At 34.5% G+C, this 24,125-nt stretch overlaps 1 long non-coding RNA gene and 1 pseudogene across 6 annotated transcripts; one reads left to right on the top strand and one right to left on the bottom strand.

The window, feature by feature from the left end:
* The window catches only part of LOC111987010 (vacuolar-processing enzyme alpha-isozyme-like), a 75,003-nt pseudogene that overhangs the window by 43,443 nt on the left and 7,435 nt on the right, over positions 1–24,125 (top strand).
* LOC111992697 (uncharacterized) lies at positions 1,634–6,970 on the bottom strand. 6 transcript variants are annotated; one of them, XR_010628753.1, is made up of 6 exons: positions 6,625–6,970; positions 6,321–6,523; positions 3,876–4,009; positions 3,470–3,624; positions 2,419–2,498; positions 1,634–2,216 (listed from the first exon to the last, which is right to left on the bottom strand). It is a non-coding gene; the product is annotated as an uncharacterized LOC111992697 (long non-coding RNA). The 6 variants fall into 6 exon arrangements; XR_010628751.1 differs by having other exon boundaries at positions 3,531–3,624; positions 6,625–6,969; XR_010628750.1 differs by lacking the exon at positions 3,470–3,624 and having other exon boundaries at positions 6,282–6,523; positions 6,625–6,969.

Raw genomic sequence — 24,125 nt, 5'->3', positions numbered from 1 at the left:
CTTTTATCTTCCTTTCTTTTGTTTTTTTTATTATCATCCTCTTAGTATAAATTTGTCATTCACTCTTCCATTCTTTACATAATTTTCTCTCACAAAAAAGTGGTTATTTCCCACTCTTTGTCCCTCAATTTTTTGGTGGATTTTTATTTTTCTTACATCTCTATTTTAGCTTGATAAAGTTTTGTATTCTTTAGAAATATATTTTGGTTGATGGGATTTAGTTTTGTGTTTTAAGTTTTATATTTTATTTTTTTATGAATTTAATTGTTAAATATTATCATATTGCATTATAAATAATTAAAATAGTATATAAGAATGTACTATTATTATATTACATAGAATTTTTGGATAAGTTAGTGTTTATTGTTATGTATTTTTTTTTTCTCATGTCATTTTATTTAACATTTAAATTCATCACATCCCCCATATGTATCATTAAATTATTTATATTTCCCTCCTTTTTTATTTTAAAAATTTTAAAATATAATATTTTGCCAAAATTAAATAAATAAAATTGTCCACATTAAGTGGAGTAATGCTAGGGAAACACCCATTCTCACACCCAATGCATCAAAGGAAGAATGAAAACAAAATAAATCAAGTTAGAAACACTAAATTTTAAAAAATAAATAAATAAATAATAATGCATATTTAATGTCATAGAAACATCGTCAAATTTTGGAAAACGATAGGTTGCAAATGGAGAGAGAGAGAGAGAGAGAGAGAGAGAGAGAGAGAGAGATGGTATAGAAAAAAACTAATACAAAGTGATAAAGAGTAGATAAAGAAAAAAAATCAAACGTCAATTAGTAATTGTTGATTGGAAAACAAAGAGGTTGTGAGGAGAAGTAAAAAATAAAATAGAGATTACCGTGTGGAGAACATTAAAAAATTTATAGTGTAATAACATAAACCGTTAAATTCACTTAAGAAATTAAATCAACAATCAACAACTAAATACCACCACCAACACCACTGCAATTTTTTTTTTTTTTTTTTTTTTGCATTGGTGCATCTATATTAAATTGTTGAAACAATCAATATGCATAGTATTCTCTCATTGTAACAGAATCAATTGTATCAGATCTGATTCAATCTACATCACTATACAAAATGCCAAACCTAAAGCCATCCTCGCAAGGAAGGAACAATACAAAACTAACCCAACCAACCAAAATACCCAAAACTAACTCATATTTCTTAGTTCGTATCCAAATTAAAAAAAAAAAAAAAAAAAAGAAAAAAAGAAAAAAGAAAAGAAGCACGGCAGATATTCAAAAAACAAAAACAATATATGAAGAGAAAAACAACGTGTGAACAAATTTTAAGGCCTCAAACTTCGTTTTTTTTAAACCATGTGGTCAGCACAGTAAATGTATAAAATATAAAGCCTTTAAACGTTGCAACGTGTGGTATTTATCTTTAAAATCAAAACCAAATGTAACCCAAATACCTAAATAAAAATCAATCCAACCAATTTTCTCAAAACTAATTCATATTTCATACCTAGATATAAGAAAGAAAGGAACAAAATATTTTTACTGGTGGTAGTTCTCTCTCTATCTCCGTATCTCAATTCTTGCATAATATCTAGCCACCATCTCTGCTCAACATCCACTTCAATACTGTAACATTCAATTTCAATATCTCTAACACTTATTAATCTCTAGCAATCACCTCTGGTAGAAAACAATATATCTCATACCCTTTTCTCTCTAACAGTTGCATCACACATTCTCTATCTATTTCTTTGCTTCAAATTCAGGTCCCCAAAAAGAAAGTTATTGGAAGTGTACTATCTTACATAGGCCTAAAGCAAATTTGAGAGAAGCCAGGATTGATGGATATTCTGTAAACCTCCAAAGCTTCTATCTTGCAAGTTGAAAACATTCATTTTGGTCATTGAAGAAAATGCAATTTCTTTTATACCCAGTAAACATTGGAATAGTCTGATTAGTTATAAACTTTGCATCCTACATAAACTTAGTTATCAGAATTCCACTGCATATATTCAAACTTAAATAATGTAGTATATTTAAGCATATAGTGTCTTAAAAAAGAATTTGACTTTCAGCAACAACACCAGCAATTATGCAGCTACTTAAGCCTCCAGTAGCAGCACCAACATGAGTTATGCAGCAACTTAAGTTGAGCATTATTGCCACCAATCATGAGCATTGGTTCAGCCATCATAAATCCTGAAAGTCAGCCTCATTCTAGTAAAAACCCGAACATAGAAAATCATTGCACCAAATCAAATCATTGCCAAACTCAAGGAGAATATTATGCAATAATAAATCATGACAGATCATATTTAACCCGTGCATCAAAAATTTCCATGTAACTTGTATATTAAAATATAGTAAACTATTTTATTACTTAACAAAATAGAATATGTTAAGAGTCATCAAGCAACACCTGTGATGTTGCTGCTGAAGTTGACTTGCTGCCATAGCTATTATTGTTGATGTTGCCTAACACACACTTGTCCTAAGTCGCTACATTAGAGTTAGGGAATTGTTAGTCTTTTACCATAAAAGCTGTTAACATCTGTTAGTTGCTGTCAGTTAGTTAGTTAGATATATTGTTAGAATGCAACATATATGGCTTTACTTGGAATAGTTTTGAATACTCAAGAAAATTGGATATTAGTGGTTTGCTAGAGTGGTGATTGTAAGGACCATTGAATGAAAAAAGCAATAGTTTCTCTCCTAATCTTCTCTATTCTATCTAAATCTTATTTCTCATTCTTGGAGGTCAATTGCCTCGAATTAGGTATTTCTCATAGATATGAATTACGTATTATGTCAAAGCTCTAAGCATAACAGTTTATGGAAAGTAAAAGAGACAATAATAATGAATTGTTATAAAGTTAGTCTAAATGGTTTAGCAATGTGTAGTAGCTAATATTTATTTGCACATAGGCTATTAGATTTTCTATCACACATTTCAACAAACATTTGGCATCTAAATATGCTTCAAAACACAGTTCTTATACATGGATAGGAGATGTTAGTCAATATTTAAGCAGTGGGTTAACATTTTGTTGGTTAGTTTTTAACAATCTGTTGGCTATTTCCAATATGATTATAGCTAAGGATTTGGCTTCCATTAGCTAAGGACATATAAAATAGATACTTAAAACAAAATTAACATCAAACAGTAACATTTTTGGCACAAACTTGAACTGGAAAGTTTGTTTTCGTCTTATACATAAAGGTTTTAAACAATCCAAGGTGAAATTTTACTTTTAACTACAATAAATCAAAGGATAATCCCTAATGTTACCATAAGAAAAAACCAAACCAATGCATTCAAAGAAAGAGAATCAACCAATCTATTTTTTAAAAAGGGTAAAAGAAGAACCCTAGACAATTAAGCAGGGAAATTTTTTTTTAATATAGATATATTGAAGAAGACAGATTGTAATTCGAGTAGTATAAGCATCATATTTTAAATTAAAACATACATGCATTGAAGATTGAAGATGCTAATACGAATAGGAGAAGAAACAGTGAAATGATGTGGACCTTCTGTATATGTTACAGAGAGGAGATGGGGGAAGAGCACAAACACAAACAACAGATGCCACAGAGAGGAGATAGGGGCAGAGCACAAACCCACCTATTAGACTCACCCCTGTTAGTCCGTTATTTATTTATTTTTATCAATAAGTAATCTTCTTAGTCCTTTCCATGGTCTAAGCACCCTCAAATTTCATAGTAGTATTCATTATTAGTACAGTAATCAGTTTTTACCATTAAATTAATTGTGAAAAATGGTTCCTACAATCAATACATCATCTTGGATGACAGTGAAGTCTTAGGAAATATGCTTCAAAAATATATATAGAAGAAGGAAAAACACAGCTCTACCTTTTCACTTTGCTATTGCTGGAATTTGCAGATAGCTTCTAAACTCTATAGATTTGGTCTTTCGCTGTGCATGGCAAAAAGTAGAAAATAATCTGTGGGATACTGAAGGAGGACAGTGGAAAAGAAGCCAGGGTCTGCAAACAAACAAAGAATCAAACAAAACTCCTCAAAAATCTAGATGCTACTCTTAAAGAAGATTATGATCGAATTAAAATACAATAACATGATTCTTTGATTAAACCAAGCTTGATATAACCTAGAAACTTTAATTAAAGCCAAACACAAAAAAATGGAGAGGAAAAAAAAAAAAAAGGTCTCATATTACAAATAGAGCATAAACTGAGAATTCTTATGGTGGAGGACATCAAATACTGAAACTACACAATTAAAAATTTCCTAAAAACCCCTTTTTAATGCCATTGAACCAAAGGCCAACGATTCAACCATAGCAACTCAAAAACCAAAAGTAGATGAAAATAAATATTATCAATAAATTTGGGAGAATTATGCACATCATAAAACTTAAATTATAAACAATAAAAATAAATTTTAGAATAAAAAACAACAGCAGAATTTTATCAAACAATTTGTGAGCATATTACTAAAATGTGTATATTGATTACTATCTTAGACATTGCAAACTAGGAAGCACGGGTGTGTTTCGGGACTCGGGTGCGGGTGTGGGACTCGGCAATTTTTGAAAAAGGTGGGTGCGGGTGCGGCGGGACTCGGCGATTAAAAAATTATTAAAAATATTTTTATTTTTATTTTTAATATATTGCTAAGCATACTTTATAAGTAGAATAACAATACACACAAATCCCACCATCGTTTTATTCATTCAATCAAAAAGATATTAGTATTACAGTAGGCACGACAGAAAATTCAGTAACTAGTCCACACTCAAAACAAAAAGCAAAATACAAAAGGCTAATAAAAAAACCTAAAAACAGCAAGTGGGCAAAATTTTATGAATATTCTGAATCTAAATATATTAGGATCAATTAATTCCATGTGGGCGTTTAAGATATTAGCAAACACAGCAAGCACAGCACAGAGAAGAGAGAGTGTTTGGAGTTTGGACGAAATCAGTTTTTAGCAAGCACACAAACACAACACAAAGAAGAGAGAAATACTGAAATACTAGAAAACAAAGACTAAGGGAAGTTGTGAAGAGAGAGCACACTTGAAGGAGAGAACACGGCAGAGAGGGAGAGGCCGGAGGCAAGCCGCGGAGAGCACAGAGAGAAAGAGAGAAGAGGGACGGAGTGAGGGAGTATTTTTGAGAAGTGAAGAGTGCGTGAGACTGTGAGGGTCTGAGGGATTTTTAGGTTAGGTTCAAACGGTGCGTTTCGCACCGTTTTTTTTTTTTTTTTTAAAAAAAAAAAAAAAAAAAGGTCTCATATTACAAATAGAGCATAAACTGAGAATTCTTATGGCGGAGGACATCAAATACCGAAACTACACAATTAAAAATTTGCTAAAAACCCCTTTTTAATGCCATTGAACCAAAGGCCAACGATTCAACCATAGCAACTCAAAAACCAAAAGTAGATGAAAATAAATATTAACAATAAATTTGGGAGAATTATGCACATCATAAAACTTAAATTATAAACAATAAAAATAAATTTTAGAATAAAAAACAACAGCAGAATTTTATCAAACAATTTGTGAGCATATTACTAAAATGTGTATATTGATTACTATCTTAGGCATTGCAAAGCTAATCAGTGCTGTCAATTTCAAAAACTTAACAGTCTCAATTTTCAAAAGAGAAAAAATACTAATCGTAATGAATTTTGTAAATGATCACTCAAAACCAAACCAATCTAATTCAAGCCAGAACTAACACAACAATAATTTAAAATGTTAAAAATTAAAAACTGGCCAAATTACCTATCAGCGGCATGCTAATGGAAGCCTAACTCAAAACCAAATCTAATTGAAATAGCTAAATCTAAACCAACCCAAACCAACAAATTCAAACCTAAATCATATTCAATCCCCATATTTGAAAACGAAAGGGAAAAAACCAAAAACAATAACTTTGCAGGTATACGACCCCTCAGTGCCTTACGGACTCTATCTGGGTGTATAATGTTCTGGCAGAAAAACCTAAAATAAGATTGTAAAAGGAAAATAAACATTAGAAATGGAAATACCCAATGATTTCAATCCTATACTTATTTAATCTCAATGGTTTCGTAAAGATTAGAAACAGAAGCACCCTAACTGAAATCAATATTTTTAGTGATTTTTGTAATCTAAAAAACAGAACTAAAGCAAATATCTAAAATTGAGATAACGAACATTTTGAAAGAGAACCCAAAAACCCGAAACAAAAACGAATAAAATGTAAACATTTCAACCAAAAAAAACTCAATCAATAGTAACGTTTCATACCCAAATGCCAAAATCTAAAAAATGGGAAAAAAATTGTACTGATTCCGTTTCCGACGATCTGGGTGGCAGACATACAGCCTAACAGTGTTGATGGTCCATAGTTTTTTCTTGCTTGCGGTTCCAATGGCCCAAGTCTGGCAAGGGAACGGACAATGGCTGGCCTTAAATATTTCTTCTCTCTCTTGGCACCTACAAACTCTGCTTGGTTCTTCTACCTCCGTATCCCTTAATCAAAACCAAATCTGACACAAAATACCAATCTAAATCATAATTAACACCCAGTTGATTCTCCAAATAAAAACCAAAATCCCTAACTTTTTTTAAATTTAAAACAAAACTTTACCAGTTGCGATTCCGGTAGTCTGATAGCGGGTGGAGTGGAGGCTTGTGGTGGCGCCCCTTTCTCAAGCCATGGTGTGTTAACAGTCTAACGCTTATTCTTCCTCTTCTACCAGAAAAATTCCAATTGGTCGCTCTCTCTGAACAATAATTTCTCCGTATGTGGGCAGAAATCTATGTGGGCAAGCTTTCACTCTATTGCAGAGAAGAAACAGAACATAGTGCAAACTGCAAAGCAAATCGGGAAGATCGGCGAGGAAGGGTTTTTCTTTTGGCCGTTTGTGTTTAACGAATGGAAACAGCAGGTGCTTTTGTCTACCGTTTGGTTTTGAGTCTTATTTTTGTTATTTATAGTGAGAGGCTTTCAAACGGTGTTGTAGAAGTAAAAGTTAAAATTTTAAGATTATTTAAACGATGCAATGTGCCACTCTTTTAACTTAAAGCAGTGTACGTGTCAGCATTTTAAGGGAGTCATTTTACCTTATGTGTCAGCACCTGGTAAAAGCTTATACTATTATATATAGTATTTTAAATATAAATGCATCCTTTTACAAACGTTTTGGTTAGAGGACCAATTTTAGGATACTTCTCTCTCTCTCTTGCGCACTAGTTAGGATTTGAACCAAAGACCTAACCAACCAGTTGAGCCAAATCATCATTGCGATAAAAGAACATAATTTTTTAATTTTAAAGCTAGTCTCTGATTAATGATACCAAACTCAACTTTACGCAATATTTGAAGAGCAGTCCACATGGGAATGTTGGATGTAATCAAAACCAGTGGCTGAGAGGGTGTTGCTTCTGCTTTAAGATCTTCTCTGGCTGCTTATTGCTCTATTGGTCGAAACAATTAACTACTTTTGAACTCTCCAAGTGAAAGTTCAAATCAGAGTCCTAGACAAATATTGATACGTGTATGCTTTAAACAAACTGCGACTAAAATGGTGGGAGTGCCATCTTAACCTATAAGTTAGTTTTACATCACTTATTTATCAAAAAGTCAGTGTTAAATTTATTGCTTTAGATCTCTCACAGATCTGGTTGTATTTCTAATAGATCTCTCATCTCCCTCTCTCTCTCCCCTTGAACCCTTGACCACACCCCCAATTTTTGGAGGGCTAGGAAGTGCGATATGAGTTAGAGCTCATTGGAAAACTAAACAACCGGATGATAATCATATTATCAACCTTGTAGAGTAGGGAAGATATGTCATAGTTCTATGATAATTATATTGTTACAAGAATTATGTATTAAAAAATGGTACCGACTTCTAGTTGGTTTAAGTCCATTGTTTCCTCTAAAATACTTTTAGATTTTTTGCAACCTTGCTTATTTTGAGCTTATCTCAAATTTGGGCTTGTAATAAGTTAGCCAGGCTGAGCTGAGCTTGAGCTTGATGACATTAAGTCTAGCTTAAGTCTACTTATTGTTTCAAGAATTATGTATTAAAAAATGGTACCAACTTCTAGTTGGTTTAGTCCATTGTTTCCTCTAAAATATTTTTATAATTCATATAAATACAATAACAATTAGCTGTGGACCTGTGGTTGCGCGACACAATTCAAGGGGAAAAAAATTATAAAATCAAAACAAAAATGGGAAGGTGCAGTCAATTCAAAAGACACTTCACAATTCACAATTTCCATAAAATTAAATAAATAAATAAATAATTCACAACTCACAATGTGCTCTCTCTACTAGACTACTATGTATAGCCATACATCTTGATTTTTCCACATACACCCTTGGATGTGGTACTTCATACTACACAACCCTTTTTTTTTTTTTTTTTTTTTTTGTGCATACCTAACATCACCTCCCCCCTCATCTTTTTCTTTTTTTTTTTTCGTTTGGTTTCCTCTTTTAATGCATCTCCATGACTAAAAATGCACCAATAACTTTAGGAATGCAAAAAAATTCATGATTTTTAAAATGACATGTGTGTTTTGTGCTAATGGGTTGTGTTAACAGGCAACTTACTAAAAATTATATGAGGTTGCATTGATGGGCACCGTAAAATGCCTGTTAATAACAACTTTTTGACTTTTTTTTGGCAATTTTTTTTTTATCTTTTTTACAACTTTATGTTATTTTTTTTCAACTTTAGAAACTGTGATGCCAGCTTCATAGAGAGAAAAAAAAATTAAAATAAATTGTGGAGCTACTTTTATGTCTTCTTTTTTTTCATTTATCTCATTTTTTTATTAAGTGGAACCCACATTAAGGAAAACTTTTCTCAAATGATATTAATGATTGATTTTATGTAAAAGTGATATTATTCAAATCAAAATCGGTCACATCAACAATTGTAAAAGTTGTTATGTGCCGAATAATACTTCAAAATTTTACCTCTCGAGTATTGCCTGTACATAAAATTTTTCCTAAATGATAAAGGAGGAGACTTCTTTCATTTATCTATTTTTTCTATTAAGTGGAAACCACATTAAGGAAACCGTTTCTCAAATGATATTAATGGTTGATTTTATGTGAAAGTGATATTATTCAAATCAAAATCCATCACATCAACAATTGTAAAAGTTGTTATGTGCCGAACAATACTTCAAAATTTTACCTCTCGAGTATTGTCTATATATAAAATTTTTCCTAAATGATAAAGGAGGAGACTATGAAGTTTATTAAGATGAGCTTGGTTGCTTGCATGAAGTTTATTAATGTTGTGTTAATAATTTCATTAAAAAAAAATTGTGTTAATTTGGTATAAATTTAAGTTGAGATTTGAAAATTTTTTAAAGTTACCAAAAAGTATAGATGATCGGTTGACTTATATTATATTTGTAGGGGTTTGAAAATCTCAATATACCTCAATTCCCTCAATTAATGAAGTCCTAAAATCTCAACTAAAATTTAGGAATACATCTTGCACTAATTACAATTGGAACAAAGCTAAAAATTTGTGTTGGATTTCACTTACTATAAATGGTCACATAGGTCGTTTTCTTCCCAATAAACTTAGACTTTTATAGGGTTTCTAAAACTAGTTCTCATGGGATGAAGATTATCTAGACTTTGTAAGGTAACTGACCATGTAGTTTCTAAAATCTCACTATCCATATGAAACTAGCAAGTTGTATTTTGCCATATCATCCAAAATCTATATATTACTAAAAGCTGAAGCATAGCATTTATTGTTGTTACGCTCCAGTTAAGCCACATCAGCGCCACGTCATCATTTATTTTCTTTTTCTTTTTTTAGATTTACCGGTTGACATTTATTGAGCATGTCCTTAAATTCGGATGTTACTCTTATCTTCAACTTTATCATGTGTCCCTCCATTAACCAAGACTCTTCAAATGCCGCTATTATATGGAATTTTGACAGTCACCAATAGGTTACAACCTCCTCACATCCTTTATTTGTTGTAACTTCTTCCATTTATTGAGTATATGACAATTCTATATATATATATATATATAGACACACACAAATTTCAGCCAAGTGGTTACATTAATTTCAGCCACGTTAACATTTAAAAACACCAACCATTGTGACTTTTCAGGATTTTACGTTTTTAACTAACCATTTAATTCAGTACTTTTTAAATACACCTTTTAAGAATTAACTATAAACAGGTGCCTTTTCGTTTAGTTGTTGATGTGAAACGTTTTGATTTCTAAATTCTACAAATAATATCACATGACTTAAAAAAAAAAAAAAAAAAAAAAAAAAAAAAAAAAAAAAAAAGAATCTTTATCATTTCTCTAAATTCTCAATAATTCAAAAAACCAAGCCTAGCGTTAACCTAAACTAATCTTTTAACTTGTGAGTTGTGACATAAAAATTAGCATTTATGAATTCATACCATCTCAATTAGTATATGTTTCTTATGACTTAAAATTTGGAGTATTATACCATCGCACACCCTTGATGTAGTGGTCACTTCACAAGTATAAGTGTTTGTGGGGTGATGGGGGCAAGGGTTGGGGTTCAAGTCTCCAGGAGAGATTTTCATACACATATACACTTAAGGTCTGTTTAGATTGAGGGGGAATGGAGGGGAGTAGAGTAAAGTTGACTAAAAATAGGCTAATTTTGAGCCAGATATACTTTACTCTCCCTTAATCCAAATGGACCATTAGATTAGGTTAGAGTAAAATTTTTATCTTGTATATATATATATATATATATAAATTGGAGTATTATTAAGGATGACATGATTTTCATTACGTAAACCTTATAAGCTAAGAGCATCTCCAGCAAATTAGCCAAATTTTTGTATTGTTTGGACAATGAACAGTAACATTTAGCTTTTACATACCTACTTTTTCAAATACACTTTCCAACAGATTCTCTATCATTTTCTCCATCCCATTTAAATATTATTTATTCATTCATTCTTTATTCTTTTTTTAACAACTACACATCTTCCAACATTTTTTATTCAATACCTGTTTATTATAATAGAAAAAAACATTTGAAGTATGAATAGTAGAAGTTACAGTGTTCTCTATTTGTAGAGAAGCACTGTAGCAAATCTAATCTAAAAAATGGAGATGGAGAATTTGTTGGAGTGTGAACAGTGGTGTTTTTCCCCAAAAAAATAGATATAGGGCATTTATTGGAGATGCACTAATAGGTTAACTTTTAGACATAAAGCCAAAAAAAAAAAAAAAGGTGATTATATATTATATTATTGGTGCAACCTCAAATAAATTTATCATCATGACACTTTGTAAGTGTTTATAAAATTGATAATAAATTTCATAATATTAATAAAATTGATAAAATTGAAAATATTCTTTTTGGGCCCCCTTGGATTCACAAAGATACCAAGAAGTAATTAGAAAGTGTTCTCCTATATAAGACCTTGAGATGCTTCCAGTTGGTGATAAAAAAGATATAAGAGAAAGTTGTGTTACTCTAAGTGGTGACCAGAGGCAATAGGTTCAACTTGCCCCTGCACTCCATCAAGATGCAGATATTTATCTCTTGGATGATCTGATGCATTCAGTGATGTTGATGCACATACTGCAACTAGTCTATTTAATGTAATGACGTCTCTTAAAGATGCAATTTGTGCTACTAATATTTCCTGAGCTTGTCTAGTTGTCCCCAATTATCGACGCAATGAGTAGTTGTATCCTACTCCACTTCTCTCTAAATAAATTCAAGATTAGCTTAATCTTTGTGCTTGGGTCTTTTGGATCTTATTTTATTGTTGTGATGGTCTGTTTTCTGGTTTTATTCCAGCGTATAATATAATATAACATTGCAAATTTTAATATAATCAAAATTATTTGTGTCTCTATCTACGTACAATGCTGCTTTTGATTGGATTCGATAACTTATAATGGGAATGTACATGGGTGTCACTACCTGTCTTGGAGGAGTCATGGCTTTCTCCATACTCGGAATTAACTCTCGAATTAGCATGTTGCATGCTTAAGCACTTGCCTTTAAGCTACCATAATTGTAAAGGACTGCATGATCAACTAGATTTATTCCTGGTGGAATCGTTGCTTTTACTAGATCTATTAGTCACTGGAGTTCCATTTAAAACCCAAAATTATGGACAGATGGATATCAAAGAAGGTGATGCATCAGATTTAGGAGCTAGATTTAGGAAAATATTCATTCCTTGATGACAATTGAAAACATTTTGTGCATCAGTAAAAACTAGAAGGTAAGTTTGTGAGTTCTTATGAAGCGTGGCAACAATTGCTTTCGAGAAACTCTTTCCTGGCTGAGTATCCTTCACAAAGGCGTTGTTGCATCATAAAAATTCATCAGTGCCCTGATAATAGAGATCAGAAGTGTAGGAAAATTAGATAGTGATGCCCAAAACCTAAACCAACACAGAAAAGGCTCTTTGGAGTAAAAATAAAACCAGGATAGACCCAATCCTGGAGTAAAGTGCAATGAATCTGCTTACATTAGAATCCTCAATTTCAGCAGCAAACCAATAGTTTTGTATCAACTGCATAGCTAAGAATATGAAGTGGCATATAGCTGCCTAGAAGAGACAAGAAGCCCTTGCTCTGACTCAGACACAGTATGTAAGGTTGTAGACCAGTGTTTCCTGTTTCCCTTTCTTCTTGCTTAATCAATTGATATAAAGTCAATATTAACTGTTCCTCACAAGTTTTAAAAATTTCCCATGTAGAGGTTTTGGACTGTTGAAAAGAAGCATACTTGGCATGTTTCTGGAAACCAACAGTGTCATTGTGTGCATTGACAAAGTTCCGAAAGTCTTGACTTGAAGTAGCAGCTGATGCCATGTGGAAGCTATTAGAAATTTCCTTCAGGCATGAATTGCCAAAAATTTATGTTAGATTTCTCCTAGAAAAGGCAATATTAGTAGCACAAATTGCATCTTTAAGAGACGTCATTACATTAAATAGACTAGTTGCAGTATGTGCATCAACATCACTGAATGCATCGGATCATCCAAGAGATAAATATCTGCATCTTGATAGAGTGCAGGGGCAAGTTGAACCTGTTGCCTCTGGTCACCACTTAGAGTAACACAACTTTCTCTTATATCTTTTTTATCACCAACTGGAAGCATCTCAAGGTCTTATATAGGAGAACACTTTCTAATTACTTCTTGGTATCTTTGTGAATCCAAGGGGGCCCAAAAAGAATATTTTAAATTTTATCAATTTTATTAATATTATCAAATTTATTATCAATTTTATAAACACTTACAAAGTGTCATGATGATAAATTTAATTGAGGTTGCACCAATAATATAATATATAATCACCTTTTTTTTTTTTTTTTTTTTTTTNCTTTGTATGGGTTGCATCTGCAGCTCGATATGATTGAGGAGCTTTTAAGATGGATTTCGAGTAAAATGGTAAAAAATACATTATTTTTTTACCATTATTGACATTGTTTATTGTAATTAAAGTAACATCATTTTATTTCTAAAAAAAAAAAAAAAGTAACATAATTTTCATTTGGACTCACCATTGTAAAAAAAAATTATGTTTTTAGGCTAATTAAAACACTTAAGGGGAGCTGTTTCCCAAAAAAAAACACTTAAAGGGAGCCTAGGGTGGTTTTGTGCTCTTGTTGGTTAAGTTATGTTAATTGATTGACTGTCTTCCTATAGTCGAATGTTAAAATGAATAGAGTAATGTTATGTGGCGTTTGGTACGAGGGAATCCACATTACTCCTGGCATCTAGATTCCTAGGAATGTGATTCCTAGGAATCACATTCCTAAGAATGTAATTATTCCTATGTTTGGTTTATTCCCAGGAATCTTAAATGAATTATTTATTTTTCCCATTCTATCCTTAAATTTGAATGTGAACTACCAAGTCATTTAAAAAAAAAGGGTTAAAATTGTCAATTTATAAAAAATACAATTTCCTTTAAACTTGGGAATCTGGATTCCCACCTGTTTTAAAGGAAATCCACATTCCTACTAAGAGGAGTTTAAGGGGGGAATCCAGATTCCCCTAGCATCTGATTCCCTAGCATGATTTGCAACAAAACATGGGAATCTTTAAACATTCCTAGGAATCCTAAAACATTACCCTGTACCAAATACCACATTAGAGTCATTATGAATTTTATTATACAGACTCTTACGAACTAATATGTCAACAACTACCAAAAAAAAAAAAAAAATTCATACTTTATTTTTTGAAAAAAAAAATGCTAAAATTACTGCATTGTTTACAAACTAAATAAGGTTAGGATCTTCCTAAGTGTTTTCTTGGTTCTTTGGTTTGAGCTTCTTCCCATTTTATTATGGGGAGTATAGCTTGATTTGGTTAAAAGTTGTCATGACTTTTTTTTTTTTGTCATGATTTTATTACTTGCAAAGTCAATATCTTGTTTTTGCATAAGGTAGGGAGCATGCACTATAATTGATGTCATCCGCCAACCTTGGCTTGGGTGCGCCTAAGTTGACACATTGCTAAAACTAGAGATGATATCTCATATTTACGTAATATTTAAAAGCTAAAACATAGTGGTTATTGTTGTTACGCTCTTTTTGAGCCACATTAGTGTAGTGTTTCAGTCCATTTCAGTCAACTTAGGCCAAGTCCTCTTTAGTCCAATCAGTATATTTGGCTCATTTTGATCAACTTCGGTCCAATTTGGTCTACTTTGGTCCATTTTGTCCATTTTTTACTAATTGGGTCTTAAAATAATTCTTTTTGTAGGTTTCCTTTCAATTTTAGGCTCAAAAATTCATTTTCTTCCATAATTTTTGGGTTGAAAAGTATGAAACTATATGAGATATCATCTCTAGTTTTAGCAATGTGTCAACTTAGGCGCACCCAAGCCAAGGTTGGCGGATGACATCAATTATAGTGCATGCTCCCTACCTTATGCAAAAACAAGATATTGACTTTGCAAGTAATAAAATCATGACAAAAAAAAAAAAGTCATGACAACTTTTAACCAAATCAAGCTATACTCCCCATAATAAAATGGGAAGAAGCTCAAACCAAAGAACCAAGAAAACACTTAGGAAGATCCTAACCTTATTTAGTTTGTAAACAATGCAGTAATTTTAGCATTTTTTTTTTCAAAAAATAAAGTATGAATTTTTTTTTTTTTTTTGGTAGTTGTTGACATATTAGTTCGTAAGAGTCTGTATAATAAAATTCATAATGACTCTAATGTGGTATTTGGTACAGGGTAATGTTTTAGGATTCCTAGGAATGTTTAAAGATTCCCATGTTTTGTTGCAAATCATGCTAGGGAATCAGATGCTAGGGGAATCTGGATTCCCCCCTTAAACTCCTCTTAGTAGGAATGTGGATTTCCTTTAAAACAGGTGGGAATCCAGATTCCCAAGTTTAAAGGAAATTGTATTTTTTATAAATTGACAATTTTAACCCTTTTTTTTTAAATGACTTGGTAGTTCACATTCAAATTTAAGGATAGAATGGGAAAAATAAATAATTCATTTAAGATTCCTGGGAATAAACCAAACATAGGAATAATTACATTCTTAGGAATGTGATTCCTAGGAATCACATTCCTAGGAATCTAGATGCCAGGAGTAATGTGGATTCCCTCGTACCAAACGCCACATAACATTACTCTATTCATTTTAACATTCGACTATAGGAAGACAGTCAATCAATTAACATAACTTAACCAACAAGAGCACAAAACCACCCTAGGCTCCCTTTAAGTGTTTTTTTTTGGGAAACAGCTCCCCTTAAGTGTTTTAATTAGCCTAAAAACATAATTTTTTTTTACAATGGTGAGTCCAAATGAAAATTATGTTACTTTTTTTTTTTTTTTAGAAATAAAATGATGTTACTTTAATTACAATAAACAATGTCAATAATGGTAAAAAAATAATGTATTTTTTACCATTTTACTCGAAATCCATCTTAAAAGCTCCTCAATCATATCGAGCTGCAGATGCAACCCATACAAAGCAAATTGGAACCACCTCCATGCTGTACAGTCATGCAAACATGTGCACCATAGATGTCATCGAAAACAAGTAGTACTTAGCACCAGAAAGGTATATATCTTCCAATTAAGACGGAACCACGTACAGGTTGAGGGGGGCTGTGCCCCCCAAATTTTTTAAAACATTAAATAATAGGTATATATTTAAGATTTTAGAAAATAAGCTCAAGAAAAATTATATTTACCCTCCAAGAAAATTATATTTGCCCCTTCACCCCTCTCCTTTCCCTCAAGAAGAATGAAAATTGACCCCTCTCAAACTAAATTAATGCAAAGACAAAAATGGTTACATGCATGGCCTACTCTTTTGGCCCATCGCCCCTACTGAAACAATTTTCTTAGTACAAATACAAACCCACTTCTACAAATCTGAAATTCCTAATAGTTATACTCAGAGTCAAGAGAGAGAGGCTCCAAGAAGAAAAAAAGAAAAAAAAAAAAAAAAAAAAAAGAAAAAAAAGAAAAAAAAGAAAAAAAAACCTCAAGAGATAGAGAAATCTAACAATTAACCTTCCAAGCCAACCGCATGTCACCTAAGGAGAAAATTTGAGGAAGAACAACCACTAGCCACTACTCCCAATACTCTACTGTTGCTCACACTCACTGTTGTGCGTGGAATTATTTACCCAAAGTATGTGGTTTGTAGGAGCCTATATAAGCTAATACTAAAACTGTGGAATTTCAACCACAAGTTACTAACAACAATAAATGTTTTTATTAAATTGGAATATAAATATTATTGTATTAAAAATAGTATTTTGTCTGCCACTATATATTGTCAATTTAACATATTAAGCAAAGTAGACAAATTGACAAATTTGAAATTTGCGAACTCAATTTTATATATATGTGTGTGTAAGGACTGGTTTTGGATCCTAGGCCCAAGATATGGTTGGATACAAGCCCAATAAGCCCAATATAATAAATTTGTAGAGAGTGGGTTGGAGAACTAGGCATTCATGAATGGGATAACAGTTAAAATGGATTTCAAAGATAACCAAACAAAAATGAATTGGATTAATCTAAATAAATTTGTTCTCGACACAATGTGAGGAGGTCTGTTCTTGTATATATTGATTGAGAATGTTTACAGATGTGTTCAGAATGCTACAGTACTTTCTCTTACAAATTTTCGAGCCCTTTTCTCAGGGTATCCCTCTCATTTTATACCATCTTCTCTTATCATCTTCACCCTCCATGTGCAGATTAGATCATTGGAGTTGGTTCTTGTCCCATCAACCCCTTCCTAAAGTCTTTGGGTAGTAGCTGTAAGGTTGAAAATCACTGTTCAATGATCACTTCCTCATTAATATGGTCAGAGAGTTAGTTGGGGTGCATTTAATGCGGTGGCAAAAGCTTTTCCCAAGATATTTTAGGACTCCCCTCTGTCATTTGTTCCTGCAATGTTTATCCGTGCCCACAGAACTTCCTTGATCGTTCCCTTGGATGGCAAACCACCTTTACAGACCTCAGCTTTGGTCAGCCGAGAAGGTACTCATCCTCGACCCAACCTTCTAGGCCATTATGATCAAAACTAACTTCTTTATCTATCAATGTGAGCTTCCTTGACAATGTTTACCCTTCCTTTGACGACCCCTCAACCTCGGCTTGGGCCTCGGGCCCAATATGTACATGGTTCATGAGCTCCTAGGCCCAATACCCCTACACTATATATATATATATGTATATATTTAATACTACTTTTTAACTTATTCATGGTATTACACAGTTAGTTAACAGTTTTATACACTTTGAACTTCTTCATCTTTTTTTCCAAGTATGATTTTTAGTTATTGTAGACTGTTTATTAGAATTTTTTTGTTGTTGTTAGCTATAAGTTAACATTTTGTATCACCTGTGCGTATAGTTACGTGGTGATAGTTTATAAAGTTATTTTGCCTTTTGCAACTAATTAGTTTTTCAAAAATAAATACAAATATTTTAGAAGTCATTGCTAGTGATGCAACATTACCTACCTTTAATGAAGATATCTCAATTAATGAAAATCCTCAACCAAAATTTTTCATAGGGATTTTTTTTTTATTATGAAAGAAGATTTTCTAAGGGACTCTATAATTTTGAACATTAAAAGAGAGATTGCAACTAAATCCTATACAAAGTCCATCATATATGATTCATTGGAAATTAAAACAATAATCGAATTCCATTTTAATAGATAATTTAGTTTAAATTTACTAAGAAACAATTATTTTATGTCTTTTCTTTTGTTGATTCTTTGTTTATATATATTCAATAGACATTAATTAGGTTAGATTCGCATGAAAAAAAATTTATCCATGTTCGACCCCCCTCGACTTCGAATTCTAGTTCCACAGTGTCTTCCTCGTCCTCCTCTTCCCTGGCCTCTCTGGTTCGGCCTTCGCCCGGTTGCCCCTAAAAGCTTCGACATTCTTCAATGGATATAGTAATCGTATTATTGCTGATGTTATATCACAAACATCAGGGACCAAATGGGCGGTTCTGCTTGCTGGCTCCAGATCCTACTCTAATTACAGGCATTAGGTTTTTATTTTCCTTCTAATAAATTTATTTATAAAATATGCTAAAGATATTACAAATTTTAGCACATCAAACATACAAAATGATATAACAATAAATGTGATTAGCATACTTCAACCACCTAATTATTATTAAATGAATGTTTAATTTTGGCGTGATTAATGATATATCAATTTTTATTTTATAAGCTCTATGTAACAAAATTTGTAGTATTTTCAATGTCACTCTTTATTTAAATGTCTTTTTTTTTTTTTTTTTTATAATCTTTATGAGCTTGTTATTTCACAAATAACTAATTTGGTTCTTTTCTTAATAGGTTAAACTATTAATTTGGTAATCTAATTTTTTTGAGAAGGTGGATAATAATCGAATTATTAGGTGAGGTTCAAAATAAAATCAATATCATCTTTCAGTTTTCTCTCTATTTAGATTAATTAACTGGAGTTTCTATCTGCTAAGAAAAGTTTTGGACTCTCCAAAGCTTCTCTTTCATTGTAGAATTTGTTGTCCCTTCCTGTAAGGTTGTCTGTCCCTGGATAATCAAGGTTTAGCGTAGGGTTTTGTTGGGATTTTTCTTTGGGATTTTGGGAAACACGAGTGTCTTCAACCCATGGAAGGGATAATGAAACACTGGAGTAACCTGTCCCTGAATGAAAGAGAGGATGGTACACTAAAATTGACAAAAGATAGATCTACTGGTGAAACAATTTTGGCAGCAAAATTTTTTACAAAACGGGTTCTCAATATGAAAGCAGTGATTCGGACTTTCAACCCATTGTGGCGCTCCAAAAATGGTTTTGAGGTTCGTAAAGGAGGAAACCACATCCTCCTCTTTGTTTTTGACAATAAAGAAGAGGCAAAAAAAATTTTATCACTCCAACCATGGAGTTTTGATAAGCACCTGGTTGTTCTATGTCCATATGACAGTGCAATCCCAATTAGCGAACTCAACTTCAATAAGGTTCCAATGTGGGTTCAGGTACATGATATCCCACTAACCTTCTTCAACAGGGGAGTTGCTGAAGAACTCTGCACTGCAGTGGGTGAAGTGTGTAAGGAAACAAAACTCTCTGAGATGGATGGTGGTCATTACTTTCGAGTAAAGGTCACAGTGGATGTTACTATCCCTCTGTGTCGTGGGAGGAAAATATCACTAGAGAATGGTGCAACGGGCTGGGTAAATTTCAAATACGAAAGATTACCAATACTTTGTTATTGGTGTGGCTGCCTGGATCACGCCGATAAAGACTGCGACAGATGGATTGAAAGCAACGGTTCCTTGTCTCTTGAAGATAGGGCATACGGTCCATGGATTCGTGCTTCCCCAATTGCCATGCCTGGGAAGACAGTGATAAAAGTGCCTGGATTCTATGAAGCCTTGAGAAAAGAGAGAGGTCTGAAAGAAAAACACCAGGGAGATTCGCCGGCTGCAACTTCGTCGGACTCTACTCCGGTGACTCAAAACTTTGCCACAACACAAATGGCACCTCACACCAGCATTAATGACATGTAAAACGTATCTACGTTACAGGGAAATAACGCTGAATGCGGATTGGGCAAATCATTCAATGATACGTTACATGAAATTGATCAGGAGTTAATGATGTTTGACAGCCACACATGCATTAATCATGGAATAATTGACGCGGAGATTAGGGCAACAGAAGTGGACTCAAATGTGGACTCTAGCCAACCCCTGATTTCTAATGACCACGTGACCAACCATGTCCCTTCCCCAAACCCTAATGTCAACCCTGAAACCAACCCATGTAACCAAAATAACACCACCCTGAAAACCTGGAAAAGAATCCCACGATCACCAAAAGAAGCAAACCTCCCTCAACAAAATACCCTCCCATACAAATGCAACCTCACACTAGATGATGAACTAGATCAACCAAATAAAAGACGTGTTCTCACCCATGAACCAGAATTTGGATTAGCGGCGGCTGCATCCCAGCCCCGCCATGAGCAATGAGTCTACTTTGTTGGAATTGTCGTGGGCTTGGGAACCCACCGACAATTCAGGAGCTCGGTGATATTGTTCGGGCACAAGATCCCGCAGTCGTGTTCTTAGCCGAAACATGGCTGGATGAAGCTAGGCTACTCGAATTACGTAATAAACTGGGGTTTGGAGATACTTTTGGAGTTTCTCGAGTCACAAGAGGTGGGGGACTTTCTTTGTTTTGGAAAAAAGATGTTGAATTATCAGTGGAAAATTCCTCTCTGAACTACATTGATGCAATCATAAACAAGGGAAAGGAAAATAGTTGGAGGTTTACAGGTTTCTATGGTTTCCCAGAGACCTAGAATCATTTGGAATCCTGGAATAAACTACGATGGCTTCACCAAAAATTCTCCCTCCCTTGGATATGTGCTGGTGACTTTAATGAGATTCTAAAATCTCATGAAAAACTAGGTGGCAGACCAAGACCAAATGGGCAAATGCAGGACTTTAGAGATGTTCTTGACGAGTGTGGCTTCACTGACTTGGGATATGTGGGAAATAAGTACACTTGGTACAAACACTATCAGAATGGCAATACAATAAGGGAGCGGCTTGACAAGGCAGTTGCTACACAAGATTGGCTGAAGTTATTTCCGACATCAAAGGTGCTTACTCTTGAGTGTAGTACCTCAGACCATAAACCCATCATAATTCACCCCATGGGCATCCCAGGCAGCAAGCAACGCCCTTGGAGATTTGAACAAGTATGGCTGGACAATGAGGGCTGTCATGATACAGTTCACACGGCTTGGAGGCAAAATTTTGGGTCTTTTCCCATGACAAACGTGGCTGGAAAAATCAACAAATGTTAACAAAGTCTTCAACTTTGGAGTAAACAGAATTTTGGTAATATCACAAGACAAATAGCTGAGAAGAAAAAGCAATTGAAACAAGCAGAGAGGGTGGCGGCCCAGGACAAAAATTTTACCCAGGTACAACAATTGAAGCATGATATAAATGGGTTGTTGGTTGCGGAGGAAAAATTATGGCACCAAAGGTCTCAATCTCACTGGATAAAATCGGGGGATAAAAATACTAGTTACTTTCACAGTCGAGCCTCTCATAGATTTCGACGCAATACCATTCATGGTCTTCGAAATTCAAGGGGGGAGATGTGTTGTGGGGATGAAAACGTTGCTGCATTATTGGTCGATTTCTACACGGGCCTATTCACCACATCAAACCCTTGTGAAATTGACTCAATATTGCAACATGTCCAGCGAAGTGTTACTGATGAGATGAACATCCTCCTTGGCCGTGAGTTTACAAGAGAAGAGGTGACTTAGCATTATCTCAAATGGCGCCGTTAAAAGCCCCAGGTCCTGATGGGATGCCCCCAATTTTTTTCCAACATTATTGGAAAGATATTGGAAGTGATGTTGCTGCTGTCGTGTTCTCTTGCCTCAACACAGCCCATATCCCAACAGGTATAAACCACACCTATCTCACTCTTATTCCAAAAGTAAAAAGTCCTGAACATGTAACTGAATTCCGGCCTATAGCATTGTGTAACATTGTGTACAAGCTTATTTCAAAAGTCTTAGCTAACCGCTTAAAAGTCATATTACCTGATATTATATCTGAATCTTAAAGTGCTTTTCAAGCTGACAAAGCGATTTCAGATAATATATTAATTGCTTTTGAGACACTTCACCACATGAAAACAAAGAAATCAGGAAAAATTGGCTCTATGGCGCTCAAACTTGATATGAGCAAGGCTTTTGATAGAGTGGAGTGGTCTTTCCTCTTACAACTGATGGAAAGAATGGGTTTCAATAGAAGATGGGTGGAGCTAATTTCTGAATGCATCAGCACGGTCACCTATTCCATCTTGGTGAATGGAGAACCAAAAGGAAATATAATCCCCTCAAGAGGCCTTAGACAAGGCGACCCTTTGTCTCCATACCTCTTTCTGCTTTGCTCAGAAGGTCTAAATGCTCTCATCAAACAAGCTGTGCATGAAGACAAAATTAGGGGATACTCCCTTTGCAGTTATGGTCCAAAAATCTCCCATTTATTTTTTGCTGATGATAGTCTGCTGTTTTGTCGTGCCCAGATAAGTGATATAAGAGCCATCCAAGAAATTTTGGACCAATATGAGAAAGCTTCCGGGCAGCGTATTAACAAGGAAAAGACCACTCTTTTCTTTAGCAAAGCTGTGCCCTTGGCAACAAAAAATGACATAAAAAATCTTCTTGGGGTTCCGAAGATTAAGGAATACGAAAAGTACTTAGGCCTTCCAGCTGTGGTGGGAAGAAACAGAAGTGCTGCCTGAATTTTATCAAGGAGAGGGTGTGGGGAAAAATTCAAGGGTGGAAAGAAAAATTATTGTCACAAGCCGGCAAGGAAGTCCTCCTCAAAGCAGTGGTGCAAGCAATCCCCACCTTTGCAATGAGTTGTTTTCGCCTTCCGGTTGGTCTTTGTAGAGACATTGAAGTGATGATCCGTAAATTTTGGTGGGGGCAAAGGGGTGATCGGAGAAAAATACATTGGAAAAAGTGGGAGACTTTATGTAAGCCTAAGGTGGATGGAGGTATGGGATTCAAAGACCTTTGTAAGTTCAATGAAGCCATGTTAGCCAAGCAAGTATGGAGACTAGTACATGATACAAATTCACTTTTCTATAAACTGTTCAAAGCCAAATACTTTCCAAATAACAGTGTGTTTGAAGCAAAAGTGAAATCTGGGTCATTTGCATGGAGAAGCATTTTACGTGCAAGAAGTCTCATCCAAAAGGGTGCCAAGTGGAGAGTTGGTGATGGCTCTCAAGTCAAGATTTATGGGGAGAATTGGCTGCCTAGGGAGTCTCAAGGTCAAGTGGTTTCACCTCCAACAGATACACTTAGATCAGCTACTGTTTCGGCACTCTTTGATCCACACAGTTTCGGATGGAACTCCCACATCATTGACAAAAATTTCCTGCCATTCGAAGCAGTGATAATAAAGTCCATTCCATTGGGACTGATCAATCAACCCGACACTTTATTTTGGCCTTGGACCAGAGATGGTTCTTATTCAGTTAGCACAGGGTATAAGTGGCTGTGTGAAAAGGAGAATAAGGAATTGGCTTCAACATCAAGCCCAGACCCAGGCCACGGAGCAGACGGGGCGCCTGCGTGAGGCGGAGGAGCAATTGCGGATCGCGAGGGATCTAATTACTGACTTGCGGGCTGACGTGGCTAAGGCCGAGGAGAATCAGAGGGCAGCGGAGTGGGCCAGGGACCAGGCCCTGCGGGCCAAGGACGAGGCTGATCGTGGCAAGGAAATGGCCGAGCGTGCCAAGGAGGAGGCCGAAGCCGCAGCCTACACTGAGGGGGTGGCTGCAATAGAGGCCGACTACAAGGCTCAAGTCCCAGGAGTGTGTAGGCGATATTGTTCCCAGGTCTGGGCTGAGGCCCTCAAACAAGCTGGGGTGAAGGCTGCGTCCGACCTGTGGAAGGCGGAGAACGTGTATTATCCCCCCGCTATCCGTAAGGCCGCTCGTGAGGAACCTGAGGTTGGGGAGATTACTGAAGAAGTGCGGGCAGCTGAACTAGGGGAGCATTCGAGTGAGGAGGTACCCC

This window comes from Quercus suber, unplaced genomic scaffold (assembly GCF_002906115.3).
Source record: "Quercus suber isolate HL8 unplaced genomic scaffold, Cork oak 2.0 scaffold_65, whole genome shotgun sequence".
Taxonomy (NCBI): domain Eukaryota; kingdom Viridiplantae; phylum Streptophyta; class Magnoliopsida; order Fagales; family Fagaceae; genus Quercus; species Quercus suber.
The sequence above is the reverse complement of the archived record's forward strand: the minus strand, read 5'-3'. Positions and strand labels throughout refer to the sequence as shown.